Genomic DNA, 16563 nt, shown 5'->3' with positions numbered 1-16563 from the left:
GCATGTCTGTGACCTCATTTTGCTTTGTAGAGTTCAGAGAGAACAATGTCTTCATGACATTGTTTTACTTTGCATCTTTCTTCTTTACCAAAGGTGGGTCCGTGGAGGCTTTATATTTCAGCTTTGAAAAACAAAGTATCCAGGAGTATTTACCGCAGGAGGCCAGGTAGCCTCTTACAAGAACTTTAAATATTTTTTTGTTTCCTGTTTCAATGAAAAAGTGCCTAGAAAAGGGCCTAGGCCAGATGTATGTGAACATCATTGACCGCTGGGGGCTGCCTGCACCCTCTGGTAGCTTTGGGTTCGAGTTTTAGAGCGAACGTTAGGCCTGGCAGTGACCTGGCTTCCCATGGTGGACGGGTGCGGGCTGCACTTCCCCGCAGCGGCTTCAAACGAATCTCTCCCTGCGAGCGAGAAGAGAGGGACAGAAGGACAGCGCTTTAATACGGTGGGGGGGGGGGGGGTCTCGAGGTGTGGCACTGTAAGGCCTGTTGGTGCTAGCGGCCCTTTAGTGGGCGCCATCTCCTCCTCGAGGCCGGCCCTGGGGACCAGTCCTGGGCGGGAGAGCATCTACAGGAGAGCCCCTGCGCGCCGATCGTGCCTCGCCGGTGGGGGGCGCTCTCCGTGGGACCGGTCGGACGCCCCAGGCAGGGCGGGGCAGGGCGGGGCAGGGCGGGCGCGGCCCCTCCGCCCCCTCAGCTCCCGCCCTCGCTCCGCCAAACTTTCGTCGGGCTCCGGGCGCGTCGCAGCGGTCGCTGGAGGGGAGGCGCGCCGCCGCCTGCCGGTCCGCCCGCCCGCCGCGTCCCCCGCTGCTCTTCGCGCCCGGCCGGAGCCCGGCACCCGGTCGCCCCGTCGCGCTCGGCCCCGAGGGCATGCGGCAGACGCGGGGGCCCCCGCTCCCGGGCTCGGCGGCGCGGGCGAGCGTGAGCGGTGAGTGGGGCGCCGGGTGCGGGGAGGGTTCCGGAGCCGCGGCCGGCCGGGCGCGCGTGGGGAGGCCGGGGCGCACCTCCGCCGGGCCCAGCCCGTGGCCTTTCAGGGTTGCCTGGCTTGCAGCCCGGGCCCCAAACACTCCAAACACCTGGGACAGGACTCTCCAGGCGGTTGTGGGGCGCATCTTGTCCTTTCCCACTTTTTTTCTAGTGTAAAAAGCAATCGAGATGCAAAATCTGCGTTGCGTCCGCCGCTGCGGTGGGCTGGTGGCCTGGGCGCAAAGGCGCGGAGAGCGCGGCGCGGGCTCGGCTCTGCTTTTGCACAGGTGCTTCTTTTCCAACCTCAGTCTTAACAGCCATCCATGGTGAGCTGAGGTTCTCCCGTGGAGCCTAGGGATATAGCATTTTTCAGCCTCCAGTTACGCCCGGTACGATGGTGTGTCAGGGAGAGAACAGCTCGAAATATGCAAGGCATCTAAAGATTCGGGAAATAGTTATTAACTAACCAGTGACACTGTTGGGGGTTGTGCTTTGCGTGTGAGTGAAGGTCCCAAGATCCCCTCACCACCCGCAGACAAAAGTGCTTTGTTCTATAGCATTGTTACTTTATTGCTTTCCATCAGCAAGTTGCAACTATCCAGAATTGCTTAGAAATTTCTCAAGCATGTAATTTGAGGAGTAACTGAATATTGGAAACAATTTAGTCTTATTAAGGTAATCATTAAAACGGCCCTCAAAAGCATTTGTAGGTCAATTTTTAACTGAATAATTTCCGCGAAATGTTTCCTCCTTAATTTGTTATTGTCTATTGCAATGCATTTCTCCCTCCTCGCTACTTTGCTGCCCAGAGTGTTAGCTGGTCTTGGAATGTTACTTTAGATTTAAGGGCTGTTTAGCTTCTCACGGTTCCTACTTGTTTTTTATAAATTGGAGGATAAAGTAAACGTCAGTCACAAACAGCTGGTCCCTTCTTTACAAGTAGGTTATTTCATGCGATGCACGGCATTGGCATCTCGTTACTGCATGAATTTTTGTATTGCTAAGGAGAGTTGTTGGGTTTTCCAGTGAGCTATCAATAGTTACTAACCCTGCTTCCCATGAGAGACGTTGGATCCAGTTTTGTGTGGTCTGAGTCCAGTGAGTAGAATTTTCCTGTTTTTTGACCCAAAGTGATACCATTAGAAACACGCAACCTTGGCTCTGTTAACACCATGCTTGTCTAATATGAACTGGGCCATTCTAAAAGGACCAGCAAGCAAACCCTGCCAGTGAGGCTTTTACACTTGAGATAAGCTTCCAGAGTTGTCTCTTATGCCTTGAAACGGTATGCACCTGGTATCATGTAGGAATCTGGACAGCTAACCATCTGGACATACGTTGATTGTCATTACCACATAACTAGGAAAATAGATCTTTTTGGCATATTTTTCTTGTCTTCTTTTTTGTCTTTAGAATTCAAAACTTGGTAGCTTTAGCTACAAATGACACATTCTCTTTTTTTGAATCTGGCAAATGCATAAATCAAGTACCAGCCTCTTTGTATTAGATCAAGTCTGTTTTAGGTATCTGGCTGTTTAACAAGAGCTTTGATAGGACAGATCTGCATGTTTTCTATGAATGAGGACTGAAATGAAAACACTAAAATATGTGGTCATTTGTCAGGTATGTTCATCAGAACATATTTGAGGTTGTCCACAACATGTTAATTCATTCTCTCATTTTTCCAAAACACACACATGCAGAGGAGCAAATGCAGCATTTGCTAGGCGGCAACTGAGGCCCACACTCTCGAAGCTGTGCACCCGTGCCTCAGGCTGGCTGCTTCTCCAGCCTGGCTGCTTCCAAGTTTTCCAGCTTCCTGTTGAGGAGTAGAAAGCCACCATAACTTCAGCTCAACCTCGTATTTCTGTGGGCTGGAGCAAGGAGAATCACTGTAACTTGAATGGGAATTACTCTACCTCAAATTACCCATTAGCCATTCTCCTTGGAGTATACATTAGTTCAGAATGCTCTCTGGCCTATGATTATACCCAACAGAGTGGTTAAGTCTGATTGCAAGTTTCTGAATGGCAGAGCCCAGGCCCAAGGCATTATTAATGTGGCACAAGGAGAAGAGCAGGGCTTTGCAATCAGACCAGCCTTTGTTCCAGGCCAGGCTTTGTGACCTTGGATACATTGCTTTGCCTCTCTAAGCCTTAATTTCCTTGTCTGTAAAAATGAAGATTATATCCACCTCTTGAGATTAAAAGAGAAAAGCACTTAGCAGGGTCTCTGATATACAGAAAGTACTCCTTAAATACTGGTTGCCCCCTTTCTTCCTAGATAAACGTTGAAGTGTTGACATTTCTGTAAACATGGGTGCAATGTACAGACATACCTCAGAGATATTGTGGGTTCCATTCCAGACCACCACAATAAAGCAAATATTGCAATAAAGTGAGTCACATGAAACTTTTCCCAGGGCGTATAAAAGTTATGTTTACACTCTACTGTAGTCTATTAAGTGTGCATTAGCATTATGTCTAAAAAAATGTACATACCTTAATTAAAAAATACTTTATTGCTAAAAAATGCTGACCATCATCTGAGCCTTCAGCGAGTTGTAATCTTTTTGCTGGGGAAGGGTCTTGTAAAAAATGCAATATCTGTGAAGCATAATGAAGCGAAGTGCAATAAAATGACGTATGCCTGTACATTGTTCTGGCGAAAGTGGAGAGTGCAAAGATGGATTCCCAAGCTGTAGGTGGTTTAGAGATGTCCCACACACTTTCTGTACTTGCTTTCCCCTTTCCTCGCCATGGTCCTTTTGCTCCTCCCTCCATCATTCCTCCTTTGGGTACTGAGCTGCCTCCTCTCTGGCCTTGCTGATCCTTTGTCCCTCGTCCTGGTTCTGTATGTATGGGGAGAAGTCCCCCGGAACTTAGTGCTGCCATGGATGGGAGAGGTGGAGGTGAGGGGTAGGGAACTGTCTGCAGAAGCCCTGAGAGTTTGAGCTTTTACAATGCTGGGTCAGAGAGGCAGTGGAGTCTGGGTTTTAATTCCAGCCCTACTTTTGTGAGCTCTTGTGGCCTTGAACAAATTGCTTGTCATCCCTGAATCGGTTTTCTCATTTACACGATGGGGATAACAGTTCCTTTATTACCTCCCTGCATGGGTTGTTGTTGGGTCCCATTAAGTCATGGTGTGAAAGAGCTCTGTACTCCATGAAGGCCACATAAACTTTGGAATTCAAGAGGCAGGGCCTCCAGATGTCGGTCACCCCAGGCAGGCTGTATGGAGGTGGTAGAATCTCTATGTGGGTGTCGGGTGTGCTACGTGGACATTGCTGCAGCCCTCCACACCCCTCTCTCCTGCCCTCTGATGTTGAAGGAGACTTCAAGGAGGAAATCCTGCCAAAGGTTGAGAAACTGCTGCATGGGTAATATGAGAGGAAGATAAATTTCAGGACTGAGATCACCTAACACTGCGTGATCGAAGGCATGGGGCAAAGTTCTAAAGAAGCTTTAATTCTGTCTTAGAATTACCTGTACTGTCTGCTCATCTCAGTTCTTAGTGGACAAGAACAGGGAGCTGGCTGACCAGCCAGTAAGTCAGAGGAGAGTGGTAATGGCATTCATCAGACGTTGACTTGGGCTGCTCTAGGCTGTCCTCACTGCCCTCTGCCTTCTTGCTAACCTGAGTGTGTAAGGTTCACTCTGCAAAGCACTAAACTGACTCAAGGCATTTCCCCCTCTCAAACAATTAAGCTAATTATTTAATTTCGTTTGAAAGACGTGTGTTGCTCTCTGCCTGACCTGCCTGGTGAGCCAGGAGAGCAGTACCCAGTGAGAGGAAGGTTCAGACTTCCTGGGTTGTACCCACCCCTCTTCACTCCCTGGCTGATATCCTCCTCCTTGTTCCTCTTCCCTCTTCATTTCCTGGCCTGGCCTCTGCAGCACCTGACCCCTTGCCTCCTGTCCTGTCTGCCTACTGCCTTGAACTCCTCCCTTGGCTGTGACCCCTGACACCACCCCGCTCCTGTGGACCTTGCCGCCCCTCCTCAGATGTGAATCACTTATATATCTTAGGCTAAGCCAGACTGGGTGTCACTCTGGGAAACAACCGCCCAGTACAGCCTGCCCCAACCCTTTGTAAGGATGTTAGTCAGCCCCCCTAATTACTCATCAGCTAGTCCTGTGTCTTCATTGCTCCTGGGACATTAGGCTGGAGGTTCTACTAGCCCTGGCTTTGACCCAGCCGTGTGCAGATTCAGTGGTATCATCAAGGGATGGCTTGGTAGATGGCAGGGCTGGGTTGGAGCTACTTTAACTCCTCCATAAGCTCCACCAGTTTGCCCTGAGGCCCTCCAAACAAACATGCACTCTAAATAAAAGCCGTGTGCTTGCTTTGTCAATGCAGCTTTAAGGCAAGCCCCCTGATCTCCCCTTTCAGCCAGGCTGCCCCAAAGCTCCTCTTCTATAGAAATTCTAGAGCTGCCCCCAGATGGACTCAGACCATGTAAGTTAAATGCAGGCGGTGGAGGCAGAGGCATTCACTCCCCAAGGGGAGCTAGAAATGCAGAGTTAAGGCTCAGAGCCCTTGGGAGTAACTAGTTATTGAAGACCAAAGCCAGGGATCAGGTATAGAACATCACTGAATCATTTGCCTCCTGCCCTGCTTGATTTTAGTAGCTTAGTCCTTTGAATGGGGGCCCTTTTCCTGGACTAAACTGTCACGTGAGTCTGGCAAAGAGAAAATAAGTATAATCTTTTTTTATATCACCATGGCATTTGGGTTAGTCAGGGTTCTCCAAAGAAACAGAACCAACAGGATATATATAGATAGATATGAGGAGATTTATTATAGGAATTGGCTCATGGGATCCTGGAGGCTGAGGAGTCCTATAATCTGCCATCTGCACGCTGGAGAACCAGGAAAGCCAGGGTAGTGTAATTCAGTCTGAGTCTGAAGGCCCGAGAACCAGGAGCACTGATGTCTGAGGGCAGGAGAAGATGTATGTTCCAGCTCAAGCAACAGGGCAGAGTCGCCGTTCTGCCACCTTTTTGTTCTCTTCAGGCCCTTGGCGGATGGGATGATGCCCACCTGCCTTGGTGAGGGTGATCTTCTCTACTCAGGCTACGAGTCAAATGCAAATCTCTTCTGGAAACACCCTCACAGACACATCCAAATAATGTTTTGCCAGCTATCTGGGCATTCCCTTAACTCAGTCAAATTGACACATAAAATTAATCATTGTACCACCAAATCAGGAAATTGACATTGGTACAACACTACCGTCCAATTCACAGAGCCCTTTTATATTGCATCTGTTGCCCCCATATGTCTCTTTTTCCTGTCTGATCTACGATCCATGTTAAATGTATTTGTCATATCTCTTCTGGAATTGTCCCTCAGACTTCCCCTGTTCCTAAAGTCCTTGCAGTTGTAGAGGTCTTACATTCTGTAGGGTGACTCTCACTCTGGGACTAGCAGGTATTTCTTCAGAACCAGACTCAGGTTATGCATTCTTGGCAGGAACTTCTCAGCGTATCACATTAGAAGGTACACGATGTCAACCTGTCCCACCACTGGAATATTGGCCTAGATCACCTGGTTATGTTAGTGTTTGCCAAATCTCCTTACCTTAAATTCACCCATTTCCCCTTTGAAATTTATTGGTGTTTGTGGGAAGGTATTCCAAGGTTAAGCTAATAGCCTGTTCCTCGTTAAACCTCCGCTCCAGCCTTATCACTCGTTGATGACTTCTGCCTGAATCAGCCACCTCTATGAATGTTGCCAAATGGTGATTCTTTATTTCCATCACTCCTTCAACATTTATTCACTGACATTCTACTATAAGGGAGAACTTTCTTTCTACCTCATATATTTATTCATTGATATGAAGTTTTCATGGATTCCTTTTGTAGTCAATACATTGAAATCTGTTAGGATCATCTGTTTTGATATTCAAATTGTTTTCAGTTTGAGCTGGCTCCTGTGTCCTTTTGACATCCCTATCATTCACTGAGCATTTTTAAATTTTCTGGCACCACAAGATATTCCAAGTTCATCTTGTACTTTCCCTGACCTAGTTAGTCCTCCCTTTTGGTAGAGAATGGTATTTAGAAAGCAAGATATGGAAAGTTGCTGTACCCATGTTACTGAGGTGTCTTTGCTTTAGGACAGAGCTAGGAAATATGTGTATATACATGTATACATTTATAAATTTTTCTACATTAGGCCATGTATTATAAAATCGTGAGTTCGTACTAACATCTCCAATTCCAGTCCAACACCAAGAGCTCTTTCTATTCTTACCCCTTTATATCTTTGTACGTATCTTCTCTGGCAGTTAGAAACTTGACTTCCATTATCTTCAGTATTTTTACTTATTTGCTTAAAGTAGCCCATCTCCCAACCACAAAGGCCATCCTGCCTCTATTGTGCCAACCTCTCTTCCCACTGCCTCTTGTCCTTGGCTGCCAGGCCTGCTAGTCCGTGTGTCTATGCAGCTTCATTATCAGCCTCCAGTCCCTCCAGCTCATTGCTCTGTGTGGCCCCCCAGCTGTAGCCCATGTCTCTGTGCAACTTGCCAAACTCCCTCTCATCATGTTACATTCTCAGCTACACGCTGACCCCACAGTTCTGAGGAGAGAAGAAAAGAGAAGGCCAAGGAAGAGAGAAGAATATGGAAATAAAGCAAAGACAGGAATAGTATATATATTTTTAAAGATTTTGATACATATTGCCAAATTGCCCTCCCAAAAAGTTGTATCAATTTACATTCTCACCAGCTTGTCATGAGGGTGCCATTTTCCCTATACCCTTGCCAACACTGAATTTTATTCACCTGCTTAGATGTTGTCAATCTGATAGCACTTCTCTTTTGTCTCTATTACAGCTCATGCCATACTCAGCCCTGCGTTATTCTTCTGTGTCTCCTCTTACCCTTTAGATCAGGGTTTCTCGACCTTGGTACCACTGACGCTTTTGGGCTGGATAATTCTTTGTTGTGGGGACTGTCTTGTGCATTGTAGCAGCATCCCTGGCCTCTACCTGCTACATGCCGGGAGCACCCCTAGTCATGTCTATCCCAGATGTTTCCAGATATTGTGGGTATCCCTGGGGGGAGTGGAGCATTGGCTCTGGCTGAGCACCCACGACTCTAGATTATGAGCTTCCTGAGGGCATTTTATATCTTTATGCATGTTTTTGTACATCTCTGTCTTTCTCTTGCATATAATGAACCATGAGGAAATTTTATCTGGACAAGGATGAGAGGAATCAGTGGCTGGGTAGATCCACTGTAACAGGACCAGTGGAACTTGCCCATTGCGTGTATGCAAATTCTATTAACATCCAAGAGAGGGAAAGGGAAAGGAATGTTAGCAAGGTTAAATTTCCATGGATTGCTACTAGGTCATTACCAGTCTTTCTCAGTTAATTTCCAGTCTAATTTCCTATAGTCAGATAATTGAAGTTTGTGGCCTAGTTCAGCTGGTGGGCTCTATTTTGTTGGTGGGGAAAGCAAAATGCTTTAGGAGAAGGTGTTTCTTATGTTACGTTGTTCAACATGTTAGAAGTAAACCGGGTTGCTTGCTCTTTTCTGAGCTTTCTCTGAAACAGGCAAACTGACTAATCATTGCTATTTTCTATCATGTATTTAGAGTTTTATTCTGTCATTTTCATTTGATTATATGGACTTTTTCGCATAAACTCTTGTCAAAAATTCCAAGTAGAGATACACTTACAAATTTTTATTGACATTTACCACAATCATATTATAGTTCTTCTAGAATCAGTAAATGTTTGCAAAAGGCATTTAATGTCATTACGCAGAACAAATCTGCATATTTCATTTCTTGTGGGGGCATAGAATTAACTACCCAGAAAAGGCTCTAATGGTCAGTGTGTTGAGAGAGTGAATCCGTCTCTCCCAGTTTTAGTTTTCTTCTTTGTAAAATAGAGAATGCTACACTGCCCATCTCACTATGGGATCAAATGGGAAAAGAGATGTGAACTCACCTTGAAAACTGTTCAGTGGTATATCAAGGAATGTATTTTGATGGATCGCTCCAAGATCCAGATAGAGTGGTCTAGAGGAAGCTTGGTAATATAATTAGAAGCTTAAACATCAGATTTTCAACCCAGTTGGCTGAATTCTTCTCATACATATTCCATATTCATCTGGGACTAAATGTTTTCAGTGGTAGTGAAAAACACCAGCTAATAACTCTGGCCCGGCTGGTAGAGGAGAGAAGGACTTGGCTTTGGGGTTGTTATGCTGGTGACCCACCCAGTCTGAGGGAGGGATTTCCTCTTTTGGTCTCCCCTCCCCAGTAATCTGTTTTGGGACTCCCTCTCCCCTACCTATTAGGAACAGGCTCTCCCTGTTGCTTACTGGACTTATCTGACTCCTCTGGACTTAGAAGCAGGCTGAGGCTTTACACCGGCTACTTTGTTCACTTTGTCCCAGTAACGCAATAACGTGACACGTTAGAGCTTGTCTCCCTTTTACAGCAGAGGAAGTTGAGACTCAAAGAGGTGAAGTAACTTTCCTCAGGCTCCACTGAAAATAACAGTAATGAAATTAACAGTATGTGTCAGAGGCTATTCTAAGAACTTTATTTAAATCTCCCAACAACCTTAGGGAGAAGGTGCTGTTATTGTCACCATTTTATAGATGAGGAAATTAAGGCACAGAGAGGTTAACGAACTTGCTGGTAAGCAAGTCTTCAAACTCAGGCCAACTATCTCCAGAGGCTGTGCTCTTTAGCATGTAGATATCCAGTTTTGCCAACACCGTTTGTTGGAGAGGCTATCTTTTCCCCATTTTGTATGTGTGGGTTTATTTCTGGGCTCTCTATTCTGTTCCATTGGTTTATATGTCTGTCTTTTTGCCAGTACCGTACTGTTTTGATTATTGTAGCTTTGTAATATGTTTTGAAATCAGGAAGTATGAGGCCTCCAAATTTGTTTTTCTTTCTGAAGATTTTTTTGGCTATTTGGGATCCTTTGTGGTTCTATATGAATTTTAGGATTGTTTTTTTTTCTATTTCTGTAAAAAAATGCTATTGGGATTTTGATAGGGATTGCTCTGAATCACTTTGAGTAGTATGGACATTTTAACAATATTAAGTCTTCCAATCCTTGAACACAGTATGTCTTTCCATTTATTTGTGTCTTCTTTAATTTCTTTCAGCAATGTTTTGTAGTCTTCAGTATACAAATCTTTCTCCTCCTTGGTTAAGTTTATTCCCCCAGTATTTTATTCTTTTGGATGCTATTGTAAATGGGATTTTTTTTTTTTAATTTCCTTTTCAGATTGATTGTTGTTAGTGTGTAGAAATGCAACTGATTTTTGTATGTTGATTTTGGATCCTGCAACTTTACTGAATTCATTTATTAGTTCTAAGAGATTTTTTGTGGAGTCTTTAGGGTCTTCTGCTTATAAGACTGTGTCATCTGCAAACAGATATCATTTTACTGCTTCCTTTCCAATGTGGATATCTTTTATATCTTTTTCTTGCCTAATTACTCTGGCTAGGACTTCCAGTATGATGTTGAACAGAAGTGGCCAGAGGGGGTATCTTTGCCTTGTTCCTGATCTTAGAGGAAAAGTTTTCAGTTTTTCACTGTTGAGTACGGTGTTAGCTGTGGGGGCCACGCTGTTTAACCACTCTACTCACCTGCTTATCTGCTAGTATTTGAACCCAGAACCTGAAGCCTGTGTTCTTCTACTGCACCATGTTGTCTCTCCCCTCCCTCCTCACTCCCTTCTCCACTCCTGCCTCCCTGCTTAGTTTCAAGCAGCAGAAGAAGGAAGCAGCAGTGCCTTAAGCTCAGTCACTGTGGCACTGGGCCCATACTTAGGCAGGGGGAAATTCTTTCCTGAGCTGTCGTTATTTTAGTATAGGTATGGGATGACTTTGTTGTTGCTCCTTGTTAAATTGAAGTGTCAGAGCATGAACGGTTAAACCTCCAGAATACCAATTGTATATTCCACTGAATTTTTTAGAAATTTTGAATTATCTTACTTTCTTTGGAAGTACTATTTATCATTTACTGTGTACTTCCTGTGTGCTGAGCATCTTGCTAAGCACTTTATAGACATTGTTTTATTTAATCTTTTCAACAATCCTTTATGGTTGTTGTGGTTATTTTGTCGTTTTTAGAGAGGAAGTAAAAGGCTCTGCCTGGATCAGCAGTGTGCCAGGTTAGAGCCATTGCTGAAAGTGATGAGCATACCTCTGACCCAGGTCCAGCTGACACAAAACTTCTGCTTCTTTCCCCTCATGACCTTGCCCCCCTACGTGTCGCAGCCTGCATGCTTTCCTTGCAAGTGTTTAGTTTACCAGAGCTCCACAGGTCTGGCCTTCCCTTCTCTAAACTCTGTTTTAAATACCCATGCTAAAATGTTCATTTCTTTCTTTGTTCTGATCGACAAACATCCTTTCTATAATGGAGGAGAAGAAACAAGAAAACCACACACACGCGTGAAACAAACAACTCCCATTCAGAAGAATGGGAGACGTGTAGCAGCTGCGGGTGCATAAAAATGATGAAGCCCTACTGGGCAGGAATTATTAAGACTTCCCTGCCCTGACCGTGGTGTAAGTTCTGTGGTTGGTCCCTGCTTCTGCGCTCTGGGAGAGGCCTCCTGGGGGCCCTGGCTTTGCCTCAGTCCTATGGGAAGTTCTTCTTTGTCCGTTACCCTCTGTGGCCATATCTGAATGGGGTGTTGCAAAGTCTGTGCTCCTTGGGGGAGAATGAACATTCACCTTTCCAGGTCAAGCTGTGGCTTCCAGGGCAATATAATTCCTTAAAAATTAGTTCATAGGTTTTTGGTCTGTTTGCTTCTAGTCAGTACAACTCGCCAGTTACCACATCCACATTTTGTTCTGGACCAAGTTCTTAAGCATGCCTTATTTCCCAACTTCTGCACCTGGCCCACCTCTCTCTTCCTTTCTTTAGTGTCTTTACCCAGAAGCCCTCTAAAATGTGGACTTGGGCAGGAAGATGCACTGTTACTCTGATCTATCACTTACTATAGGTAGAGAAATTTACTAAGGTTCTGGTACGCATAAGGGGACATTGAGGGCATCAAAAGAATGGTGACACTGGTCCATGCCCTTGGAGATATGATTTATTCCTCTTTCTTTCTCTGAGAGTTGTTGTATTTATAACTAGGAAATATTGTATGTACTAGATCTTACTAAAAGATTTAAGAAAATCCATAACATAGTAAAACCTTGCAAATAATACTTTTGGTTATATTACAGTGTGCTTTAAATGACATCTGTATTATTCAGAGTTTTATAGGAAACAGGTGATACAGTCAAACTGGTCATTGGAGGAGGGGATGGTAACTGGGGGAGGGCAGAGTTCATGGAAACCAACAAGAGATGGTGCAGTGCCCCAGAGGAGCAGTTAACACCAGAGGCATAGGAGACAGGGAGGCTGCCTGTATGGAGAGGCTGCCTGATGGGAGCTAACCCAGCCAACCCACAGCAGCCTGGCAGGGAAGGAGCAGGGGAAACCAGTTTCTCAGCCTCAGCCTCCTCCCTCCTCCCCATCTCTTGCTGTACCTTTCATTGGCAGGAGCTGGAGGGCGAGGAAACCTGTGGCTGCAGTCCCTCAGGGTGAAGAGAAGGTTAGAGAGGGGAACTGGAGTGGCCAATGGATGAGATCAGGCACAGCATTCAGATACCTTTTGTATGCGTTTCTGTGACCTAGCTACCTCTACACAGATGTGCTGTTTTACTACCAGACAGGCATGGGGAGGGAGAGGGAGGCAGGATGGGGAGGATATGAGCCTCCTGCTTTAGTGATGAATCCTGCTTCCTAACCAAAGCTGGAAGTCCTGCAGGAGACTGTGACTTGATTGTTTAGCAATAGCAGTGCTCTCTTTTAGAACCACTGAAGCCTTGCTTAAAACAACTGTTTGCCACTACAGCCACATGTTTTGAAAATATGATTTTCCTTTTCCTAGAGAGTTTCAGGATGGAGTCAGGCACTAACCTGGGCTGGTGTGGTCTCCAGAGGCTTGGAGGGGGTCACTGCTGATCACTATTCACCTGTCACTGGTAACAATGAGGAGTTATTTGGAACAAAACATGTAGAACAAGAGACGCTTGGATATCCTTCTCGGAACAGGAGGCAGGAGATGGGTCACGAAATGGAGTGAGTGAGAGAATGCAGTACCACAGTGAGCTTAGGAGCAGCAGTTTGGACTAACAATTTTCTATTGTGAATTTTATAACGTAAAGAAATCAAATTTTCTTCTCATAGGAAGGCATTTGCTGTAAGCAAGAACTTCAGAATTTCTCAAAATATATTTTCACAGAGTGACAAAGTTCTTTGTACAAGAAGACTATTTCTTTCAACTATGAATGTCCACGCTTTAAATTTTGCCATTCTCTCCTCCTTCAAACAGTAAAGTTACTGACATGTGATTACACAATGCTCTGAGGATTATGTGCTATATAATAGAATATATGGAGTTATATTATGTATAAATATTATTAATTTTAAGCATTTTGATTAGCATTTTTCCTTTAAGAGGGTCAGAGGACAAAATGTATTTGTCATCTTCCTAGACTAATGAATTAGATGACATTAAAATTGTATAATAGATAAAGTAAACACAAAGATTTACATTACATTTAGATAAGCTAAGTCAGGGAATTTGCTGATCATATAAAATCTGTATCTTACCTCTTTTATTTGGTTTAGTTCTGTATGTTTTCAAGTTTGCTTTCCTGTTTAGTCAAAAGGTTTAAGACAGTCTTCAGTCATCAATGACATCTGGGGAACAATGCCTTTGATTATAACTGTTTATTAAACAAGTCCTGGAGTAGAAGCTGTGTATATATACCATGGCCTCTTGGAAATCTACCCACTCGATGGAGAGAGAGAGAAAGCAGTAGTTAGACCAGCTGACATACAGCAGGCGGTCCTCCCTACATAAACATGCACTGGCACAATAACCTATTTATTCTGCTTAGCTCAGGCTGCAGCTTTCCCCTACGTGTCACCACCTCTGAGCAGAGGATGACTTGAAGCACGGAAGTTTCTCATTTCCCAAGGACACCCACTGTGTGCGCCTGCCCCTCCTTTGTGTGGCTGCTTTCTTGGGACCTTTACTAATAGTAGAGGCACTTGGGTGTATTGTGGAGACCTTGCTGCTCTCTGGAGAACAGAGGATCTAAATCCCAACAATTTTATGTGCCTGAGTTTACCATTCGTTCTTAAGAAACAGAATAATGAAACTTCAGCAAAGTTGAATTTAGCTTTCTTAAGAGAAACGATCTAGTTTATTAAGATAGGGTAGCAGATTTGTAACAGCCCTGCACTTAACAGGCGCCCCTAAAGTATTAGGTTTACCCAAGAGTATCAAAGGCTTCCAGTACACTATTATAGACAATATCTGTTTAAATTGAATTTCAAACAAATTGCTATTTCTCTGTGTGTTTTACCATAGCAAAGAGTAAAGTAATGGCTTATGAAACGTGTGTGCTTTATTTATCTTGAAATTGTTGCATTATAGTAGAGTTGATAACATCCTCTCCCTCCTCTCTTTTTAAAAATATTTATTTATTTACTGAACAGTTTTATATTTACAGAAAAATTGAGCAGATATTAGAGAGTTCCCATCCTATATCCCCGTTCCTGCACGTAATTTCCCGTTATTAACAACTCACATTAATATAGTACATTTGTTATAATTAATGAACTGATATGGGTACATTATTATTAACTAAAGTCATACTTTGTTCAGATTTCCTTAGTTTTTACCTAATGTCCTTTTTCTGTTCCAGGATCCAGGATACACATTATATTTGGTTATGTCTCCTTAGGTTTCTCTTAGCTGTGACAGTTTCTCAGATTTTCCTTGTTTTTGATGACCTTGCCGGTTTTTTGAGGTGTCCTGGTCAGGAATTTTGTAGACTGTCTCCCAGTTGGGATTTGTCTGAGGTTTTTGTCATGATCAGACTAGGGTTATGGGTTTTTGGGAGGAAGATCACATTCTTAACATATATCAAGGTTACAGACTAGCAACATGACATCACTGTTGATGTTGACCTTGATCACCTGGCTGAAGTTGCGTTTGTCAAGTTTCTTTGCTGAAAAGTGACTCCCCTCCCTGCCCAATACTGTCCTCTTTGAGAGGAAGTCATTATGCACAGCCCACACTTAAAGAGTGGGGAGTTATGTTTCCCTCCTTTAGGGTGGATTATCTACGTAATTTATTTGGAATTCTTCTGCATGAGAGATTTGTCTCTTCTTTCTCATTTGTTATTCAGTCACTTACTTATATCAATAGGGACTCATGGATGTTTATTTTATACTTTGGGTTATAATCCAATACTACTTCGTTTATTTTGTTGCTCAGATTGTTCTTGCTTTGGCCATTGGGTGCCCCCCTCTTTTGAAGTTATGTTCAAAGAGAAATCATAGTGTCTGATGTCCATAATGATGGGATAAGTCTCTATTGTGGGACTGCCCTTCAGACCACCCTGTCTTGTCTGCTCTGGTGAAGCCACTGTTCAAGGGTGGCAAACCCCACTCCTCACACCTCTCAGCCAGCAGGGCTTGGAGTCAAGTCTATAGAGAGAAATGAAAGAGTTGTCAGACCCAAATTAGAGAGTATGCCGAAGAAGACGACAGTAATAATGCTCAGTTTGGGTAAGTGGTTGGAGTGCACGTGGGCATGTGTATGCAAGGATACTTCATTTAATTCTGCATTTAACAAGTATTTACTGAGCACCTACTACGTGCAGGGCATTGTTCCAGGCACTGAGGATGTGTCATAACAACACAAAGTCCCTGACTTCCTAAGTGCATGGGGAGACCCACCATAACCCCAAGTCGATAGAGTCAGATAGTGAGAAATGCTGTAAAGAAAAATAGAGCAGAGATAAGGGGTGAAAGTGCAGCAGGGTGGGTAAGGTGCTCCTTCAGAGACTGGCAGGGAAGAGATCTCTGATGAAGTGACATTTGAGCGGGAATGAGGTGGAGAATGAGCCTTGTGAGCATCTGGGGGAAGAGGCTTCTGGACGGAGGGAACAGCAAGTCTGAAGGCCTTGAAACTAATGCTAAAATGAACCTCAGGGATCATATGTGGGTCTGAATCTCCCGTGCTATCCCGATTTTGCCATTAATATGAATTATTAAAAAGAATTCAGTGGGCAAACATGATTGCTTATACAAGAGTGGTCTCTCTTCTGGCTGTTAGCTACCAACTAACCTAGCCTCCAAGTCCCATTGGGCTGGGGTTTCCAGACAGGAGAGGACTGTTCTGCATTTGTGGACCAGAGAGAATAAGCCCAGCACTGAGTGACCTTGATTTTGTTGCACACTGATTCTTCCTAGGAGGAAGAGGAGAGTGTTACTGAAAGCCAGCTGAAAGGCTAGCAGCCAGTTGTCTTGTAAGATGTAGCTAGAAATACAAGCTGCTTGAGTGGTTTTCAGATCTTAATTTTCATAATTGTTTCCACATTATGGGCTGGCTGGACATCTTTTCAGAGAATCAAGTTGGGAGAGTCTAAATGAGAGCTTTGCTCCTGAAGTTTTCATTTGGATTCCGCATATAGACTTTCTAAACCATCATTTTATGAAGTCTTAAATTACTGAAGTTTGAAGTTGTGGTAAT

General features: G+C 44.2%; 1 protein-coding gene across 1 annotated transcript in view; it reads left to right on the top strand.

Annotated features, from left to right (window-relative positions):
* The first annotated feature begins 795 nt into the window (after positions 1-795).
* The window catches only part of LPAR3 (lysophosphatidic acid receptor 3), a 69419-nt gene continuing 53651 nt past the window's right edge, over positions 796-16563 (top strand). Inside the window, exon 1 of the mRNA XM_058538403.1 lies at positions 796-930. The gene's annotated coding sequence lies outside the window, so the exon portion shown is untranslated. The remainder of the gene's footprint in view (positions 931-16563) is intronic.

The sequence above is a fragment of the Diceros bicornis genome, chromosome 4, assembly GCF_020826845.1.
Source record: "Diceros bicornis minor isolate mBicDic1 chromosome 4, mDicBic1.mat.cur, whole genome shotgun sequence".
In the NCBI taxonomy this organism is placed as follows: domain Eukaryota; kingdom Metazoa; phylum Chordata; class Mammalia; order Perissodactyla; family Rhinocerotidae; genus Diceros; species Diceros bicornis.
Note: the sequence above shows the minus strand (reverse complement) of the source record. Positions and strands in the feature narration are given on the sequence as shown.